The 17,548-nt window shown below is 48.2% G+C and overlaps 1 pseudogene; it reads right to left on the bottom strand.

The window, feature by feature from the left end:
• Nucleotides 1-741: 741 nt before the first annotated feature.
• On the bottom strand, nucleotides 742-14,799 carry LOC136463025 (ABC transporter A family member 7-like; annotated as a pseudogene).
• Nucleotides 14,800-17,548: the final 2,749 nt, after the last annotated feature.

Raw genomic sequence — 17,548 nt, 5'->3', positions numbered from 1 at the left:
TGCTTCGAATCCGCGACCAGGTGACTCAGTGAGACAGCTCTCATCACTGCACCAGGCCTGTCCTTCAAAAAAAATAACATAGAACACGAGAAATATGTAAATAATACTCTTCCACCTGCCCTTTCATATCTTAGTGTAGTCTATTCAGGTATGAGTCACCTAAAGTTTAGATGGTATCCATGCATCACCTAACTAAACTTTAAGTGACTAAACCTTTGTCCAACTAAATTTCTTTCCTCCTAAATTTGCAATGTATTTGCCTCGTTCTGCACTAATTTTTGGTGGTTCTTTTTATGTGTGCACGCAGTGTACACTTGTGTTTGATGGCCTAGTGATCGGAACAAGATATGGAAGTTGAAATGTGTTCCCTCGAAAAAAATGTTGAAATGTGCAAAAAGGTGTAATTTTATACGAAATGGGCCAGGTTTGATCACAGTTTCTATATACATACATACATACATACATACATACATACATACATACATACATACATATATACACACACACACATATATATATATATATATATATATATATATATATATATATATATATATATATATATATATATATATATATATATATATATATATATATATATATGCAAGTATACTTGCGTTCCTAATTAAAAAAACAATATACATGCATCCCAGCTTCAGTGGCGTAGATAGAGAAAACAAAAACTTGTCCATCCTTAATTGCCGGAAGCCCAAAAAACTAAGAAATCCTTAATCACAGGAGATCAAACTGACCTAATATATCAGGGATACATTATTATTATCAATTCTAAAGTTGTTAGTATATATATATCATACAGATGGAAGGAAAAACAATTTTGCGTTAAAAAAAAGGAAAAACAGTCTTCAGTTGGGTTGCAGAAGCGTATCCGCAAGCCGCTGCACGCTTTTGGTGGCGATCCCATGGCAGGAACGCTGTCGCTGTACCCTACGCCGCTTGCGTCGTTGCCTCCTCGCTCTGCACCAACGAACAGATCGAGCAACCGAATGTGCCCAAGCACAGTTGGGTGGCCGGCGCAAGCGTTGCATCACCACGGCGCCGACCAAGTCCAACCCAAATCCTGAATGGATCTCAGAGCGATCCCGGCCGGCCGGCTCCGCGCAGCGCATGCACTTCTCATGCACTCGATCTCCTCATCAATCGACCTTGATGAAGACGTCCTCCAGCGTGGTGTCGACCAGGCCCCAGGCGGCGATGTTGAGCGAGCGCTTGGCCTGCTCCACGGCGCGGAAGACCTCGGCGATCCTCACCCCCTGCTTGGGCAGCTCGAACTTCTGCGTCCCGGCGATGTGGTACGTCCGCTTGGCGGCGGGGGAGATGGACAGGACCAGCCGCTCCACCGCCTCGTCTTCGCCCGCCGCCGCCGTCACCGTGAACACGAACGTGCCTCCGTACTTCGCCTTCAACTGCGAGAAACGAACATACATGCAATTACAATGTTGGTTCTGAAAAGTGAAAACAGAGTCAGCTGGGAGGCGCAAGTGATGTGTACCTCTTTGGAGGTTCCGGTGCACCGGAGACGTCCATACGCGGCTATTCCTATCCGGTCGCATAGAGCCTCGGCCTCTTCCTCGAATGCGCTGAAAGGTTGAAGAAGACATTCCATGCATGATTTCAAGCTCAGTTAAACTGTTGTGATTAGTAGCAGATATGGAAGTGTGTTAGTGTCTGAAAATACAAGTGTGGAAAATTAATCTTACTTGAGAGGATTATGGCTTTGTCCTTTTTGGCAAACTTCAGAAGGTTCCATAAGGCACTCCTTGATGCTGGATCCAATCCTGTACTTGGTTCGTCCAAGTAAACCACCTACAAAATGCATGCTCCAAATAATATACCTATAATAACCTTTAACCAAATGGGTAAAATACATACTGTTCTGTCTCCTAAAGAAATACTGTCTATTTCACTGATCATGGATAACTGCTGTACAGAACAAGTTTAACCTTAGGGTCGCCGATTAGGAATATAGCAACGCTGAGACGACGTTTCATGCCACCGCTGTATTGTGAAATTAACCAGAGTATCAGCAACACCACCCTCAAATATCTGTAGTGCTTTTAGAGATTGTTCTGCAGCCTGGAGAAAGAAATAGAAAGCTTTGAGCCATTGACTACTTCCTAGCTGTTACTCCCTGCGTTTCAAATTATAAAACATTTTGGTTTTCTAGATACATTGTTTTTATTGTGTATCTAGGCACAGTGTATACCTACATACATAGCAACAGCCGTGTATGTAGAAAAGCTAAGGCATTCTATAATCTAGAATATAATGGAGGGAGTACCTACTTACATACACGCCAGGACAATTAGTTTGGTTTCCATCCAGAATATGAGAACTTCTTCTATCTCTTTTCATTCAGATAAAGAGAGAGCAATTTGAACTTCCATTTATAAACTATGGATATATGATGAAGTTACAAATATGCAGATGTATGACAGCAACCTTGCATTTTGAATTTGGAGTTTTCAAATTGTGGGTCAGCTCAAAACAGATCACTGACTCATTAATAGGGTCATCACACAAGATATTCTTAGGCTGCATTACCGGCGGCTTTTGAAGAAACTATAATTTGTGTCTATGGTAACCCTTTTTTTGATAAAAGAAGAAATTTATTAATTTTTAAGATGATTACATCGATGTTTCCAAAATCCTCTATGATAAAGTTATCAGTGATGGTTTCTAAACTCTCAATGATTCCTTAGTCATCCTAATCTCTTGGAGGATCGGGAAGAAACGCAATGCTCGGGTGTTTAGAGGACAATTGCTTTAGTCGGTGCAATTGGACAAAGATATTAAAGAGGTCAGGATGCAGGATGCAGGTTGCTGGTTGCAAGCTGTTATGAACGACGTATAGGAATATGAAGTAAAGAATCAAGCCACAGAGGAGATACACGATTTAACGTGAAAAACCCCTCCGATGTGAAGGGGAAAAACCACGGGCACCAGCCAGCAACAATCTCACTATCTCAAGAGTTTTGGGTTACACGCCTATGGCGGCTTACAAGAGAATCAAGTCTCCACGAAACCCTAGCAAGGGTATATATACCGTACCGTACCGCGGGGGGCTCCGCCCCCCGCACCCCCCGAGCACAGGGGCGAGACCTGATGGGCCGGCTTCAGACTCCGCTACGCTCCGGCTCAAGCCTCCAGCGACGGGCCTCCGCTTCGCTCCGTCAGAAGCCCGGCCTATATCTTGGAGTGAATTTGGAACAACTCCAACAAACTCCATCCTTGAGGCAAAATTCATCTTGTATCATAATATCAACCCTTCATCCTGAACATAACAAAGATAGAAAACCACTGGTGCCAACAATAATCTCTTGGACTATCCAATTAAACCAACTAAGCTTGAGCACAGCTCAAACTTAGCAACAGGAACAGGCTTTGTCATCATATCAGCAGGATTATCATGAGTACTAATCTTGCATACCTTCAGCTTACCTTCTTCAATCACATCACGCATAAAATGATACTTGATATCTATATGCTTAGTTCTCTCATGGAACATCTGATCTTTAGTGAGGTAAATTGCACTTTGACTGTCACAGTGCAAACTTATGCAAGATTCAACTCCACAAAGCTCAGCGTACAAACCTTTCAGCCAAATTAATTCTTTGCACGCTTCACAAATAGCCATATATTCTGCTTCAGTAGTAGACAAAGCAACAACTGACTGTAAAGTAGCCCTCCAACTCACAGCACAACTGTCAACAGTAAACACATAACCTGTAAGTGATCTTCGTCTGTCCAGATCAGCAGCATAATCAGAATCCACATAGCCAATAAGACCCTTATCAGTTCTTCCAAACTTTAAACAGGAATCTGCTGTGCTTCTGAGGTACCTGAAAATCCACTGAACTGCCCTCCAATGTTCTTTGCCAGGATTAGACATATATCTACTAACAAGACTCATAGCATATGACAAATCTGGACGAGAGCAAACCATGGCATACATCAAAGACCCAACAGCACTAGAATAAGAAACCCTTGACATGTATTCAATCTCTGCATCTGTACTAGGACACTGAGCAGCTGACAACTTAAAGTGAGGTGCAATAGGGGTACTAACAGCCTTAGCATTTTGTATGTTGAAACGCTGAAGAACTTTCTTGATATAATTTTGTTGACTAAGAAATAGCAAACCAGATTTTTTCTATCTCTACTAATTTCCATACCAAGAATTTTCTTAGCACTACCAAGATTTTTCATATCAAAACCACTACTCAATAACTTCTTTAACTTAGTGATTTCAATCTTACTCCGGCCCAAGCCTCCGGCGACGGGCCTCCGCTTCGCTCCGTCAGAAGCCCGGCCTATATCCTGGAGTGAATTTGGAACAACTCCAACACAAGCCACGTTAATCTGTTTGTCTGTTGTATAGCGGTTTTAGGAGAGGTAGTTTCAAGTGTAGCTTGAGCCCTTGTGTGGTTTGGGTCTGTTTTTCTTTCTCTTTCTCTTTGTTTTATGTCTTCCTAGGCACTTCGCATGCTGGTCTGTATCATATCTATTTTGTATTGTACTTCTATGGGTCACATCTCCTCCTCTTAACGAAACACGTGCATAGCACGTTCTCAAAAATATAAAAATAGCATACATATTCAAATAAAGTTGATAATGCATGTAAACTATTTGCATGGTGCTTCAGCTTGGAAATAGAGTATATCTGACTCTTGGAAATGGAAGTATATTTGACTCATGGAAACAATACCAAAATAAAATAGTAGAGGGTACCCTGTATACAGGCAGTACCTCAATTAATGCAGCACCGTTCAATCTCTTTAGTCTGCCATAGAACATCAAATGCTCACGGACAGTCGGTGTTTCCCATAGTAAGCTACATGGAGAATATAAAAGAAGTAGTGATCACAAGTCAAAAACATTCCACACTAGACCATATTACCGTAAGACAATATATAGTTTTGAATCTTGTAAGGGATTTTCTAACATTTTGGGGAAAAAAATAGGAGAATAGTGTGTGAAGAGCTGCAATTACTTGAATTGTGGACAAACACCTATTCTTGTATAAATCTCGCTCATGTCCGTTCGTATGTCCATTCCATCAATATAAGTCGTGCTAGATGTAGGTTTAGTAAATCCAGTCAGCTGTTGTTAGGTTAACAAAAGTTGGTAATGTGTGAAGTAGCAATAAAAAATCACTTCTATTTAACAAGCTACTTCCCAAGGTCAATAAAAAGCAAAAGAAATACATACCATGCTAATGAGAGAGGTTTTTCCAGTACCATTTGAACCAAGTCCAAAACATTGTCCGCGTTGGATAAAAAGTGAGAAGCCTTTGACAGCAACTACCTCTGCATTTCCATCTTTTGGAGGGTACACTTTCCTAATGTTATCGATTATGACTGAATAACTGGTATCTGGTTGTTGCAAGAATCTATCAACTATCTCTCTCTGAAAAGAAAGTGGGAAAGCTGCATCATAATGTAACAAATTTAGTGAAGAAAAGACATTCATGCAGAATTAATTTCAGACAATACCATCGGTACCTAAATTTAGTTTAAATAATATCACACTATGTACAGCATCCAAGTTTGGTTGTGTGTATATGTTGGGGAGGGGGAGTCAATGTTAAAAGATCAAGTTAAGCATAACACAAAATTCATATTGTTATGTGTCTATGACTACTAGAGGGATTAAAATGACCATTCATGCTCTTGCTAGTGTTTTTATTGATAGATTGTATTTCTTTATATATAAGGAATTACTTGACACCAATGCAAATAATGAAATGGATTAATTATACCCTCAAAAATACCATATGACGAAAGAGGCAAAAACTTCCAAAATCTAATACCTAGATGACTTACGGGCACACAGCTGCATCTGTTATGGACGTGGTTAACACTTAACAGTATATGCAGTCCCTCTTTTAAGCCCTATGGTCAACAAAACATAACACATATAGATAGAAATATTTGGGTTGCACCTCTCTCAAAATATCTGTCCTGTCAATTTCAATTGAAGCTTCAAATTATTGAGGTTGTGTGGATGGCTTCTGAAGGGTCTGATAGCTCCCGTCGGGGCGAGAAGCTGTCAACAACTTTCTAATTCCATTTCGGAGGCAACAAAATTCATCCAAATATAATGTCAAGAAAAGAAATATAGGCCACTCAAGTACCATTACGATTAGGAGGACTAAAATTCCATTTTTTTGGATTACTCAAGTCTCCCAAGTGTACACCGGAGAAGTCTGAAAAAAATCCCTCTGATGGAGGTGGAGAGAGCTCATAGATTATGCAGTACAAAGAAATAGGTGGGAACTCCATCAACATAATCAAGCATCCTGAAGCATAAGAAGAAATAGAAGTTTCTGAAACTTAGCAATAATTAGAATATATACAAGACGAAAGTTGGGCACAGACTTGAGACAGAGGTGTCTTCGACAAAAGGCCTGAACAAATATTCTCCTATAAAGCCAGACCCAATAACATAAATATGTCCTGTTACTGCACAAAACATATCCATGTAATAACTAACAAGAGTAGATACAATGCTCCTGCAACCATCTTCTGAACAAAAAATATGAATACTCAAGTAGAAACATACCATTAGCAATTGTGGTAGTAGAAAAGTATGTTGTCATAAGGAAAGCAAATGAAATTTGCAAATTCATGTAGATAAAAAAGATTAGGAATTGTAGCATGTAGCTATTCACTGCAAATAACTTTATACCTGCAAGAAAAATGATTTACATGATTAAAAGTGCACATAAGGTTCCTGATGTGGGCTTTGGAAGGTACACTAATTAAAATTTGTAGAAATAATAAAGTAGTCATTATTAACGAGAGAAATAAAAGGAAAATTAAGTCAGTGTAGTCTTTTTTCAATTTTGTGCAACCACAACACCTTAAAAGTCATGCTAATTTTATTTATTGTGCTATAAGGAGCCTTTCTCATAAAACTGTGAGTTGTATCATCTTACCAACAATGGCACCAAATGTAACCAGTAAGAAGATATAAAGTAATGATATAAGAAGGAAGTAGCAATAGGATATAGTCCAATATGCCATATCACTTAAACCGTCCATTTTCATCATAGCCCTTAGCTTCTGTTGTTTCTCATAAACTAAACTGCTCAGGATGACCTGCAATGTTAGTATGTCATTTTTAGAGAAATATATTGGTTTGTTAGTGTTCCTCTTTTTGTATTCCCCCATTGTGTAAGGGACTTTGTTCATATTCAACGTATACTTACTTATATCTTTATATGTATTCCGAGTGGAGTTCTCATGAATACTCAAGTGCTATTTTACAACAAAAAATTAGAGTAAAACGAACTAGAGTTCATCTCCTTTAGTCAGTCCTCTTTCCACCACATGCACTTCATGCGATCCGCCACTAGCCCACCACATCTTCGTTCTCTAAGCACATCATTGGTGCGCAATGCTCATCCAAGCTGACTTGTCTACTCCACCGCTGCCAATCCTCATCCTCCTAAATACCCATTACGCAACTATTGGGTGTTCACCAAGTTGTGCCTAGCTGGCATCGATCTCTTTTTACCAGTTATGCTCTACATTAGATTAGATCTGTATCTAGTTGGAAGGGGCATGGGAGCGCCAATTGCCTAGGCTACGATAGCAGAGGTAGCACATGCAACAAGAAGAACGGCGCCAATTACACTAGTGTGGGAGGGGAGATGTGAGAAGTGGAGATGGAAATAGCTGGGCTTGGCCTGTAGGATGTGGGGCATAGGTTGGCTTGGCTTGCTTTACACGTATATATGGGCAACGAGCCGGGCCGTGCCAGGCACTGCCCGAAGGGGGTCGCGCCGATGACTTGGCAGGTGATACAAGTCTGATCTAGTCAATGATGGATAAGTCATGTGTGGCTGGTCTTTGTGGGGCTGTTGTTGCTCACATGGTCCTTGTGGCTGTTTTTCTATTTTTAGGACAGCATCTTAGACTAGAGGACAGCATCTTAGAGGACAGCATCTTAGACTAGAGAACAGCATCTTAGCTAGGACAGCATATTAGCATCTTAGACTAGCATCTTAGACTAGCATCTTGGCATATGCTTGGCTGGCTAGCAGCCTATAAATATGTAACCCCAACCCCTCAGGTTGGTATGGCATTTGTGTGAGCTTGTGTGAGAAATAGACAAGAAAATTGCCCCAACTCCTAGTGTCATCCTCTCTCGATGAGAGTAAGAATTCTCCTACTACCAAGAGTGAGAATTCAGCGACTAACAAGTGGTATCGGAGCCGTAGTATCCTGTAGCCTGAGCATCTCCTGCTCATCCCCTTGCCCAGCCTCGCAACAGCCCCAGCTGAGAGTAGCAGCAGCTCCGGCCGCTCCTGTTCACTCCTCTCCCAGCTCGTCTGAAGCAGCCCTCTCCCCATGTAGCAGCCCCCCGGTAGCGCGTCATGTCCGCAGGGCAGTCTCAGCGCTCGGTCGCCTCGAGCACGCGGCGTCGGCAGGAGGCCGAACTTGCCGCAGTAGAGGAACGCGAGCGAGCGGCGGCAGAGACCGCTGCGGCGGCGGCAAGGGCGTCGAGGTTGGCAGCGGTGGAGCTGGCAGCAGCCAGAGCGGAGGCGGAAGCGGCGGCGGCGGCGAATGTAGCGCGTGCGACGGCGGCGGAGGTCGAGGCTCTGCGCGGCAGCATCGGCAGCTCCATTTCCGCTGACGACACCACCGACGCAGACCTCGAGCTGCTAGAGAGGGAGGCAGCGCGAGCGCGGGCAGCGCAGTGGGCAGCCGCGCACGTCCACGAGCGTGACGGCAGCCCAGACAGGCGCGGACGCGCTGGCGGTGCTCCTGGAGGAGGCGCGCACGGCTGGTGGGCCGCTCCTGGGGCAGCCGTGCATGCCCACGAGCGCGGCGGCAGCCCAGAACAGGAGCGGATACGCCGGTGGCGCTCCTGGAGGAGGCGCGCACGGCGGCGGCGCTCCTGGAGGAGGCGCACACGGCAACGGTGGCGGACGGGTCGATGGAGAGCGCGGCCTTCACAGGGCAGCGTGGCTCTCTCTCCCCGGATACGGTACCGACGGGTCGATGGAGAGCGCGGCCTTCACAGGCAGCGTGGCTCTCTCTCCCCGGATCGGTACCATGGTTACCACGGGCTCTAGGCTGTTGTCAGGGACGTCGGTCCCGGCGGTGGGTGGCCTACCCTCACCAAGACCAACTACGTCGAGTGGGCTGCGGTGATGAGGGTAAAGCTCCAGGTGCGGCACATGTGGGAGGCAGTCCGGTATGGCGACGTCGACTACGACCTAGATCGACGGGCGCTGGATGCTCTCATCGCTGCAGTCCCGCCCGAGATGCAGTTCTCGCTTACCAGCAAGCGGACTGCCAAGGAGGCTTGGGACGCCATCGCTGTGGCACGCATCGGCAGTGACCGCGCCCACAAGTCCACGCTGCAGGCACTTCGCAAGGAGTGGGAGAACCTGGCCTTCAAGCCAGGTGAGGACGTTGATGACTTTGCTCTCCGTCTCAACACTCTGTTGCAGAAGATGGTGCAGTTCGGCGACGACACCTACGGCGAGGAGAGAGCTGTCGAAAAGCTCTTCCGCTGCGTCCCCGAGAAGTACAAGCAGATGGCTCGCTCGATCGAGTCGCTGCTGGATCTCTCCACGATGTCGATCGAGGAGGCGATAGGTCGCCTCAAGGTCGTCGACAGTGATGAGCCACAGTCCCTCTCGGGGCCCATCACCACTGGCGGGAAGCTCCTTCTCACTCAGGAGCAGTGGCTTGCCAGCCAGGGTGACCGGAGGAAGGGGGAGCCTTCTTCCACGATAGGCGGCCGCAAGCGTGGCAAGCCGCGCAAGGCGCGCAGAGACGCCCAGGTCGGGGCGCGAGGACGTGCCGAGGGTGATGCTCGTGGAGGTGCCCAGGGCGGCACCGCCGGCAGGCACAAGCCGACACGAGACGACACCTGCCGCAACTGTGGCCAGCTTGGCCATTGGGCCAAGGACTGTCGACAGCCACGACGCGGCCAGGCCCACGTCGCACAGGCAGAGGAGGAGGAGCCAGCTCTGTTCATGGCACATGCCAGCATCGAGCTACCTCCAGCGGCACCGGCCGCAGCGGCTCTCCTCCACCTCGACGAGCCAAAAGCACACGCCCTCCTCGACGACAGCTCCGGCAACGACAAGACTGACGGGTGGTGCCTCGACACCGGCGCCACCCATCACATGACCGGTCGATGGGAGTTCTTCACCGAGCTTGACTCTAGCGTTCGAGGCTCCGTCAAGTTTGGGGATGCCTCCGGCGTGGAGATCAAGGGCGTCGGCTCCGTCATCTTCACCACTGTGTCTGGTGAGCACAGGCTGCTCACCGGAGTTTACTACATCCCCGCGTTGAGGAACTCCATCATCAGCTTGGGACAGCTGGATGAGAACGGTTCGCGCGTGGTGGTTGAGGACGGAGTCATGAGGATTTGGGATCGTCGTCGTCGCCTTCTTGCCAAGGTATCTAGAAGCGCAAATCGACTCTACGTTCTTAACATGCAGGTGGCACAACCCCTCTGTCTCGCTGCTCGTCAGGACAACGAGGCGTGGCAGTGGCATGAGCGTTTCGGGCACCTTCACTTTGAGGCCCTGAAGCGGCTCAGTGCCATGGAGATGGTGCGAGGCCTGCCGTGCCTCGACCATGTGGAGCAGCTCTGCGACGTCTGCGTGTTGACGAAGCAGAGGCGACTCTCCTTTCCCCAGCGGGCGAGCTTTCGAGCCAAGGAGAGGCTCGAGCTTGTGCACGGGAACTTGTGTGGCCCGATGACACCGGCCACACCGGGAGGACGATGCTACTTCCTGCTGCTCGTCGACGACCTCTCCCGCTACATGTGGGTGATGGTCCTCGGCAGCAAGAGAGAGGCTGCGGACGCCATCAGGCGCGCGCAGGCTGCTGCGGAGGCGGAGTGCGGCCACAAGCTGCGCGTGCTGCGCACCGACAATGGCGGCGAATTCATGGCGGCTGAATTCGCGTCGTACTGCGCTGACGAGGGCATTCAGCGCCACTACTCCGCGCCGTACAACCCGCAGCAGAACGGCGTCGTCGAGCGGCGCAACCAGACGGTTGTGGGGATGGCTCGGGCCCTCCTCAAGCCGAGGGGGATGCCGGCTATCTTCTGGGGAGAGGCGGTGGTGACGGCCGTCTACATCCTCAACCGCTCGCCTACCAAGGAGCTCGACGGTAGGACGTCGTACGAGGCTTGGCATGGGCGCAAGCCGGCGGTCTCCCACTTGTGGGTCTTCGGCTGCCTCGCATTCGCCAAGGAGCTTGGCCACATCAGCAAGCTCGACGACAGGAGCACTCCGGGAGTGTTCATCGGCTACGCGGAGGGCTCGAAGGCCTACCGCATCCTCGACCCGAAGACACAGCGTGTGCGCACGGCGCGCGACGTTGTGTTCGACGAAGGGCGAGGATGGGCATGGGACAAGGCAGTGGACGACGGCTCGGCTCCGACGTACGACGACTTCACTATCGAGTACGTCCACTTCGAGGGAGCTGGGGAAGTAGGCAGTTCTTCTTCAGCGAGCGCATCTACCCCAGTCTCCGAGCCTCCACCGACCCCGGCACCTGCTACTCCGACAGCACCACGCTCTCCAGCCAGGACCTCGGCTGCGATGAGCTCTTTGCCGGCTCCACCACAGCCGGCAACGCCACACACTCCAGCACCGACAGGCACCACTCCGGGCACGTCTACTCCACCACCAGCTCGTGTCGAGCACGGCCCGGTTGAGCTCGCTACTCCGCTCTCTCACGACGAGGAGCACGTCGACGCGTACCACGACGGTGAGCCATTGCGGTACCATACGGTGGAGAACCTTCTCGGCGACCAGCCAGTGCCGGGACCGGTGCCTCACGACCTAGAGGCGCAGTTGCACCTTGCGTGTGACGACGGCAAGCCTCGGTCGTTTGTAGAGGCCGAGAGACACGCGGCATGGCGCGCCGCGATGCAGTTGGAGATGGATGCGGTTGAGAAGAACCGCACCTGGGAGCTTGCTGACCTTCCTCGTGGTCACCGCGCGATCACCCTTAAGTGGGTGTACAAGTTGAAGAGGGATGAAGCCGGCGCCATCGTCAAGCACAAGGCTCGCTTGGTGGCACGAGGTTTCGTGCAGCAGGAGGGGGTCGACTTCAACGACGCTTTTGCTCCCGTGGCACGGATGGAGTCCGTGCGACTCCTCCTTGCGCTAGCTGCCCAGGAGGGCTGGCGTGTTCACCACATGGACGTCAAGTCGGCGTTCCTTAACGGCGACTTGAAGGAGGAGGTCTACGTGCACCAGCCGCTGGGATTTGTGATCCCCGGCAAGGAGGGCAAGGTGCTCCGCCTGCGCAAGGCCCTCTATGGCTTGCGGCAGGCACCGAGGGCGTGGAATGCCAAGTTGGATTCCACGCTAAAGGGGATGGGCTTCGAGCAAAGCCCGCACGAGGCGGCCATCTACCGACGGGGCAATGGAGGAAATGCCCTGCTGGTAGGTGTCTACGTCGACGACTTGGTGATCACCAGCACCAAGGATGCGGAGGTGGCGGCATTCAAGGAAGAGATGAAGGCCACCTTCCAGATGAGTGACCTGGGGCCTCTCTCCTTCTACCTGGGAATCGAGGTGCACCAGGATGACTCCAGGATCATGCTTCGACAGACCGCCTACGCCAAGCGCGTCGTTGAGCTAGCTGGGCTCACCGACTGCAACCCAGCTCTCACTCCGATGGAGGAGAGGCTGAAGCTGAGCCATGACAGCACGACGGAGGAGGTGGACGCTACACAGTACCGGCGCCTTGTGGGGAGCCTTCGCTACCTCGCCCACACACGGCCGGACTTGGCATTCTCCGTCGGCTACGTTAGTCGGTTCATGCAGCGACCGACGACGGAGCACCAACAGGCTGTGAAGAGGATCATCCGCTACGTTGTGGGGACTCTCGACCATGGCCTCTACTACCCGAGGTGTCTTGGGGCGGCACACTTCGTCGGGTACAGCGACAGCGACCACACCGGCGACATCGACACCAGCAAGAGCACGAGCGGGATCCTCTTCTTCCTCGGCAAGTGCCTCGTTAGCTGGCAGTCGGTCAAGCAGCAGGTGGTGGCCCTGTCCAGCTGTGAGGCCGAGTACATAGCGGCCTCCACCGCTTCGACTCAGGCGCTCTGGCTCGCTCGACTGCTTGGTGATCTCCTCGGCAGAGACACTAGAGCGGTGGAGCTCAGGGTGGACAACAAGTCCGCTCTGGCCCTAGCTAAGAACCCCGTGTTCCACGAATGCAGCAAGCACATCCGGGTGAGGTACCACTTCATCCGAGGCTGTTTGGAGGAAGGGAGCATCAAGGCGAACTACATCAACACCAAGGACCAGCTTGCGGACCTGCTCACCAAGCCTCTTGGGAGGATCAAGTTCCTTGAGCTCTGCTCCAGGACCGGGATGGTTCAACTCTCCCACAAGACGACGCACAAGACTTAGGGGGAGAATGATGGATAAGTCATGTGTGGCTGGTCTTTGTGGGGCTGTTGTTGCTCACATGGTCCTTGTGGCTGTTTTTCTGTTTTTAGGACAGCATCTTAGACTAGAGGACAGCATCTTAGAGGACAGCATCTTAGACTAGAGGACAGCATCTTAGCTAGGACAGCATATTAGCATCTTAGACTAGCATCTTAGACTAGCATCTTGGCATATGCTTGGCTGGCTAGCAGCCTATAAATATGTAACCCCAACCCCTCAGGTTGGTATGGCATTTGTGTGAGCTTGTGTGAGAAATAGACAAGAAAATTGCCCCAACTCCTAGTGTCATCCTCTCTCGATGAGAGTAAGAATTCTCCTACTACCAAGAGTGAGAATTCAGCGACTAACAGTCAAAATCAGACCATGACAGTAGAATAGGGTTTAGAAACCAGTTGTAGGATTATTTATGGCGGTGTGGACATGGACTGTTGAGGGAGAGTAAATTGAGTCATAGTTTTGTTGTGTTGGCCTGCTGATAGAGGGGGCTACAATGCCCTTATTTCACATACTTTGTGTCTTTGTCCATTTCAATTTGTAAGTCATTTTAGTTTTTTCATAAGTCAAACTTTTTGTAACTTTGACTAAGTTTATATTCACATATACAATTTCAAATAAATACACTATCAAAATACATTTCATGGTGTTCTAATGAATCTTGTTTAATGTTGTAGATGGATGTGCATTTCTCTATAAATTTGGTTAAAGTTAGAGAAATTTGATGTTGGGCAAAGCTAAAATAACTTACAATTTGGAATGGATTATTTTGGGATAGTAGCATATTTCTCCAAGTAATTATAGTTACTTTATATGTTACAAAAGAAAAGGGTTTCAACTTTCATTAGTTTATAGTAAAAAAAAGATCATACCGGGAAAAGGAGCATTATAATCTGTATAAAAACCAGCTTCCCAACTATAAAAGACATATCTGGAGCCTTAATAGGATAACCATCTCTAGGCATGTCTTCAACAAACCCAAATCGCATCTTAGTATCATTACCCCTCAACTGAAGGTATGCATTTGAGGCCTGTACAATAGCTAGAAACTCTGTAAGACGACAAAATGATAAACAAAAAAGGCAATGCACTAACTGATGTTTGGACTTTGGATTATTTCTGAAGGCATGTACAAATGACCTACTAAAGGGTTGGGGAAACAGTAGTATTATTTTGTAGTAAGAGATGTATAACCCGGTATTCTCTTTCAATTTAAGAAATGAACATTACCAGATTTATTAAGCACGCAACCCGAAGCATGTTTGATTTTTCAGGATTGTATTAGACAATCATGTTGTAGTGCTTGAGGTCTGAGCTTGTGAGATCATATGCTGTAAACAGAAGAATATATGTTATGTACCAATTAATTAGAGTCTAGAGATATCAATTACAAGCAGAAAAGGAATAGATAGTGGGATGGTAAGACCTGAAATAATGTCATTATTGTTCTCTATCCTTTCCGTGGTCTTGCTTTTCCTGAAGCTTTAATACAATTTATTGTTCATGACTACTGAATTCTCTCGCCATTCAAACAATGCTTGAGTACACACTACCAGATTCAACTTCTTTGCCGAGTGCCTGAGGCACTCGGCAAAGGCCGATATACACTCGGCAAAGCCTTTGCCGAGTGTTACACTCGACAAAGGGCGTTCGGTAAACAGTTTATTGGCAAAGACCTCTTTGACAAGTGCACTTTATCGGGCACTCGGCAAAGGCTTTGCCAAGTGCCAATCCGACACTCGGCAAAGAAAAGTAGCCATGATGGCGAGCGCCACCGTGACGGCGGCTTTGCCGAGTGTCAAGGTCAAGCACTCGGCAAAGGTACCCGATTTGCCGAGCGCCGTTGACTTAGACACTCGGCAAAGGTGGCCACTTTGCCGAGTGTCGCCGACAAGACACTTGGCAAAGGTGGCCACTTTGCCGAGTGTCGCTGACAAGACACTCGGCAAAGTGGCGACCTATGCCGAGTGCCTGGCCAGTGGCACTCGGAAAACCTGTGATGTTTGTCGAGTGCAATAGCCATTGCACTCGGCAAAGCATGTTTCCAGGTAGTTCCCAAATGGTCACTTTGCCGAGTGTCATGGCAATTGCACTCGGCAAAGTGACTGAAAACAGTCTTTTTTATTTGTTTTTTACATCCCATCCAAACTAACAGAAGATATATATAACAAACATCACCAACATCACATATATATCATCAACATCACATATATATCACCAACACCACATATATATCACAAACGTTACATGTCTCACAATATATCACAAATAATTTCACAAGCAATCCAAGTGCTCCATCATCGTCAACCACAATTGCAAATAGAAGTATCATTAACAACCACAAGTATCATCACTGATTTGGTGAAGGATTCGCTGAAGCATGAGGATCGTTCGATGCCGCCGATTAATTCTGCACAAAGGAGAAGAGATTGCATGTGTGAAACAAGATAAATATATACCATACATGAATAAAACTTTCATACTCCACTAGGATTGACCGTAAACATGAACATACAAACTAAAACATTTATACTCATAGGAGTAGAATAGTGAGGAGGTGGAGATGGTGGTGGAGCGAATAGCGAAGGTGGTGGAGCTACACCCGTAGTGGCCCCAAGACTTTGCATGTACTGAAGAATATCCACCATCCTCCGCTGCTCGGCCTCCCGCTCGGCCTCCACCCTCTCAATCTTCGCCTGCATCTGCTCCCGTATCCTCCTCTCTTGTTCCAGCTAGGCCTACAATATATTCACCCTAATGTTACAATAATGCAAAGGAAAGGTATGAAAAAACCAATGAACGACGAATAAACCAGGAATAACCTCAAGTGCCTCCACCCGGTGGTGTGAAGTGTCCTGCCGAGGTCGTATGGCCGGGCTCCTGCTCGTGCTGCTTGCTCAAATCTGGGAGAGACTGGGAGTAGCGGCCGAGTCGATTGCGCCGTCGCCAATCCAGTACCGCCCATGCTTCTTGCCTCAGCCCACCCTCATGATGACTTCTCCATCAAGGTCCTTGGTGCTTGGATCGTACTCTAACCCATGGACCTCCCTTGCCATCGATGTGTACTCACTGAGGCGGTTGTGGATGGTCGCATTGTTGTACGCCTCGGGCCCGTCCTCTGGGTTGTAGTTGACGTCGGACATCGCCTTGCCCTTGTGGGCCATAGCAAATGCCTTGAAGATGGAGCAAGGCTGGCCACCATGTGACGCCGACTGCGAGAAAAAATGCAAGATGATTAGAAATCATGCAGAATTGAGCGTTAGAATAAATAAATGAATTTGCGTACCCATGTTTCTGCGTATCCGCTAAGGCTATGGCTGCCTTGATGGTGTGCTATACCTAGCATCATCAAACGCCGCTCCCAGCACAAGTTGTGCGTCTCCTCCCACTCGCGTGAGCACCACCTGTCCATCATCTGTTCCCAGCACTAGGGATGCGTGGTGCACCAATAAGGAATCATCTACAGGCCATCAAGTACATGACATATCAGAAGATGAAATTAAGCCTACTTAATCTCAAAAGGAATCAGTGTTAATGTTCTGTATTTACCTACAGGTACTGGTCCTAGGTCAGCGTCATGGATCTTGCGTCCCTTTTGGTGACCTTCGTTCCAAGGATGGTCCCGTGGTAAGTTACGACGGCCTAGATACGCGCCTCGTAATGCATGTCCACGATGAGTTTTTTTGCAGCATTTGGTAGCCACCGCATCCGCCCTGGCCTCATGTCCGTCCTGGCATCTAAAGAAATCATGCATACAAACACGATGTATCCATTCGATATTTCAAGAATGTATTGAGCAATGTAGTGCGAGGAAGACTTACCCACAGCTCTTGCTTCACCTGCTCCACCTTGTTGTTGAATACCCTGCGGGCCTGATCTGTAGCATCAGAGGCGGCGGCGTAGTGGTCAAACGAGTAGGCCAGCCCCGTTACTCCAGCGTACTCAACCAGGCCAGGGAAGTGCTCCTTGCACAGAAGATCGAGGATGCCATTGACTTGGCATGTGTGGCCACCTCCACTCGCCACAATCGTCCAGTTCCTGCCCAAGTGATTAAGAAAAATTATTAATTTCTATTTTGATTTT

This window comes from Miscanthus floridulus, chromosome 7 (genome assembly GCF_019320115.1).
Source record: "Miscanthus floridulus cultivar M001 chromosome 7, ASM1932011v1, whole genome shotgun sequence".
NCBI classification, from domain to species: domain Eukaryota; kingdom Viridiplantae; phylum Streptophyta; class Magnoliopsida; order Poales; family Poaceae; genus Miscanthus; species Miscanthus floridulus.
This window is presented reverse-complemented; position numbering and strand designations above follow the sequence as displayed.